The sequence below is a fragment of the Lagenorhynchus albirostris genome, chromosome 12 (genome assembly GCF_949774975.1).
Source record: "Lagenorhynchus albirostris chromosome 12, mLagAlb1.1, whole genome shotgun sequence".
Taxonomy (NCBI): Eukaryota; Metazoa; Chordata; class Mammalia; order Artiodactyla; family Delphinidae; genus Lagenorhynchus; species Lagenorhynchus albirostris.
This window is the reverse complement of record NC_083106.1, coordinates 30,796,479-30,800,538: the sequence shown is the minus strand read 5'-3', so window position 1 is coordinate 30,800,538 and position 4,060 is coordinate 30,796,479. Positions and strand designations below refer to the sequence as shown.

Genomic DNA, 4,060 nt, shown 5'->3' with positions numbered 1-4,060 from the left:
TCTTCAGCTATTAAAGAGAAACAATAGTAATACCCCTTCAGAAGTTTGCTGCATTAAATGAGACAACGTAGGACAAGGACCTGGAACAATGCTTGCCTCCAAATAAGCAAGCCCTCAGATTGTAACTCTTCATACCAATGACGCTGATACCTTGTGTTCATTGCCTCACAGTGAGTTTGGTGAAATACTAATTGGCGAGCTTTGGTTGTATCAACATTGAAGACGTCAATACATTGATTCTCTTGTCACTTAAGATGTGTTTCCCATCTTGCTTCTCTCACCCTCATATAAAGGTACTTTTAGAGTCTCCCCCATCAGGCTAGAGTCTCAGACATCCTCAGACTCACTTGAATTTTGGGTTTAACACAGCTTAGGATCAACGTAGGGTCTTTACTACAACTTCCAGTGAAGTTGGGCTTCAATCGATAGATTAGAAGAAATCAGAAATTTCTTTTTGGAAACTTTATTTTTTGTCAACCTTATTTTCATTTCCTGTTTAAGAGTCTGTGGAAGAACAGCTTAAGACCATTCAGTGGTTGTTCCTACCTACCCAGTGGCCTGAGCAGTAAGAACGGCAGACCAGTCTTCAGTGGCTGGTGTCAGCAGGGAACTGCTGGATAGGCACAGGGGGCACATGCACACCTTCAGACCAGTGTGCAACCTTAAGTTGTGTAGCAGTAAATTAGGGAGCTGAGGCAGTCCATGGACCCTGAAATTCCTCCTTGGTCACAGCCTTTTAATCAGTGGCTTACTATTCTATTGCAATCTCTTCAGGATCTCTGTAGAAGTAGAGATCAGGCATGACCTCCCACGAGTGTTCACGGGAGGTGACGCCACGCATGTATAGAGCTTCCCTGGCTGCAATCCACCACCCCTCCCTGTTGTTGCACTGGGTGGCAACGTTTGCATAGCATGGAGGAGAGTCCATGTTACACAGAGCAACTGTAGGCGGGTCAACGTAAGTGCCTGCGTGAGAGGCTGGTGGGCAGCCCTGGGATCAGTAACCACCGGAAATCTTGGCTCCCGGAAGCCTGCTGGGATCTGGTTGGTGAAGGTTCCAGGAGTGAAGCAGCCAGCAATAGGAGTAGTAGCAGTGGCAGCAGCAAACTTCAGCACAGTCTGCGGGCTGGTATTCCTGGAGGATACGACACTGACGTTAGCCGGTTTCAATGGGCAACAGCGGCACGAGCTGTCGGCAGAAGCTTCTCCCAGGGTCTCTTCAGATTTGTAATATAGATGCTCTCATTTTTTCCTTTTGCAGATGCACTGTTCCCTTTGGAAGTCAAGGTTGGTGCCACCTAAGTGAATTCCTCCTTTATTTGCAGGACATCAAGGGCCCCCGACATTGTGAAAATTTCCCTTTAAGTTACAACAGGAACCCAGAACAACACCATATGGACCTCTCTCTGGATAGCTTGGAAAGGCCAGAAAATTTAATTGAAACTGAGTGAAGACACTTCTATGAGAGGCTAAGTTGCTGTGGTCCACAATTGTAGTCTTTGGGACTCTACTTCGATTCAAGAAGTGAAAAATATTCACAGAGGTGGAAGGATAAGAATGTATCCTTTATACCAAAGACTTTAGATACCACTTCTCTCAGCTGAACTATTGAGTTATTGCAACTCCTCACTCCTGAGATGTTGTGTTTAGTTTTCTACCTAAACTGTTCACACTGGTGGAGAAAATCACGCAACTCATGGATCTTCAGCTGGACCTTTAGTTCTGCCTGGCAATTCTGGGCTGCCCTAGTTATTTTTCTCTTTGCCATTGCCTATAATGACTTCTCAAACCACCTATTCTGTGGCATCCTTCTTCACTTGCAATAAATGATCTTGTTTTCTCCTTGCTCTGGATTTTTCCCTCCTGCCTCTGTGGCAGCCATCCTCCATCAGTCAGCCTCACTGACCCCTGTATCTTCAGTTTCTCTCTTTACAGGCTCATCCTCATTATCTAAACTTGCTCACAGAGTTCCTTTAGTAAAAGACAAAGAACAAAAAAATGAAACTGTTGCTCAGTCTTAGGTTTCCCCACAGCTGCTTGTCTATCACCACCTTTCCCTTCCAAATCAAGCATTTGTAAATGTTGTGTCTATTTCTCTCCCCACTTCCTCACCTCTCTGCCATTTCTCTGCCCACCAAAGTCTGGGGTATGCCTCTTGCCTTTCCATAGCAACTGCTCCTTCTAGACAAATCCAATGGCAAGTTTTGGGTCCTCACCTCCATCCAGTGGCGTGTTTGACACTACTGACCCTCGGCTGTCCTCTCACCTGTCTGGGAACTCCTAAATTTTCTCAGATGCGTCTCTCTGTTTGCCTAGTGTTTATACATCTACATTCTTTGAGGTTCTGCCTGGGACCTTTTCTCTCACTCTTTATGCTCTTTCTGGGTGAAGAATCTAATCCTGCGCCATCAATTACTGTCTTAAAAAAATCTAATAGTGTAATTGGAATCATTCTTATCTTTCCAGCTCCTCAAATTACATATCCAGGCTCCAAGTCTTTTAGAATCCTCACATCAGATCTTTGAGATCATTGCTATTGCCCCAAACCTACTTCAGATTCTTGTCATCTTTCACTAAACTTTTTTTTTTTTTCGCAGTATGCAGGCCTCACTGTTGTGGCCTCTCCCGTTGCGGAGCACAGGCTCCGGACGCGCAGGCTCAGCGGCCATGGCTCACGGGAGCAGCCGCTCCGCGGCATGTGGGATCTTCCCGGACCGGGGCACGAACCCACGTCCCCTGCATCGGCAGGCGGACTCTCAACCACTGCGCCACCAGGGAAGCCCTTTCACTACACTTTTGAAGTAGACTTCTGGCTGAGCTACTGTGTCTCATCTTTGTTCCCTCTAATCAACATCAGAGTCAGAGATCTCTCCGAAACAGTCAGCCAACGTTTTCTGTTAAGGGCCAGTAGTAATTATCTTAGAGAGAGCCCTATGATTTCTGTTGCCACTATTCAAATCTACCTTTGTAGCACGACATCAGCCATAGACAATATGAAAATAAATAGGCATAAATGTGGTTTAATAAAACTAGTTATGAAACAGGCAGTGGACCAGGTTTGGCTTCTGATGCATAGATTGCTGATCCCTGTTTTGAAATACAACCTTGAATACATCCTTCCCATTGCCTTTTTCTTTTTTTTAAGTTCACAGATTTTATTATTTTTTAAAATTTATTTATTTATTTTTTGGCTGTGTTGGGTGTTTGTTGCTGCGCGTGGGCTTCTCATTGCAGTGGCTTCTCTTGTTGCAGAGCATGGGCTCTAGGCGTGAGGGCTTCAGTAGTTGTGGTACACGGGCTCAGTAGTTGTGGCTCACAGGCTCTAGAGCTCAGGCTCAGTAGTTGTGGTGCACGGGCTTTGTTGCTCCGCGGCATGTGGGATCTTCCTGGACCAGGGCTTGAACCCGTGTCCCCTGCATTGACAGGAGGATTGTTAACCACCGTGCCACCAGGGAAGCCCCCACTGCCTTTAGAATAAATTATAAGTTCTTGAAAACAGCTTATGAGCCCGGCCAAACCGCTTACCATCCGCCTGCATCACAAACTCAGCTCCAGCCATACTGGAAGACTTGAATTTATTGCATTGTGTTTTGATGTGCAGCTAACCTATTAGGTCTATTGGGGGCTGATATTCCAAACAACGCAAGCTTAAGAGGCATGAACTGATGTAGGTTTGAGTTATAGCTCTGTCCTCATTAAAATTGTGATATCTGGCAAGCCTCAATTTCTTCATTTATGAGAATAAATGGGGATACTTATATTATCCGGGAATAAGAATATTATCTGCCTCTTACATAATTCAGTTGCTTAAAATCAAATGGCATATTGAAGATGAAAGCGCTCATAAACTGTAATGTGTTATATAAATGTCCATGTTACCTACATAGGCTTGGCCAGTCCCCAGCTCTCCTTTTCCCCATCAGAACATGTCAGCCGGGGTCTCTCTGATCTTGATCTCTATATCTACCTGCTTTTTTGGCAGCATGGGTCAGCTGCAGCTCAGCAGGGCCCTGGAGGTTTCAGGCCACCTGTCCTCTCCTCAGATCGACCCACTCGTTCC

The 4,060-nt window shown here is 45.5% G+C and overlaps 1 pseudogene; it reads right to left on the bottom strand.

Moving 5' to 3' along the window:
- Window positions 1-519: 519 nt before the first annotated feature.
- Window positions 520-1,346, bottom strand: LOC132530677 (small ribosomal subunit protein uS2-like; annotated as a pseudogene).
- Between the last annotated feature and the right edge of the window lie 2,714 nt (window positions 1,347-4,060).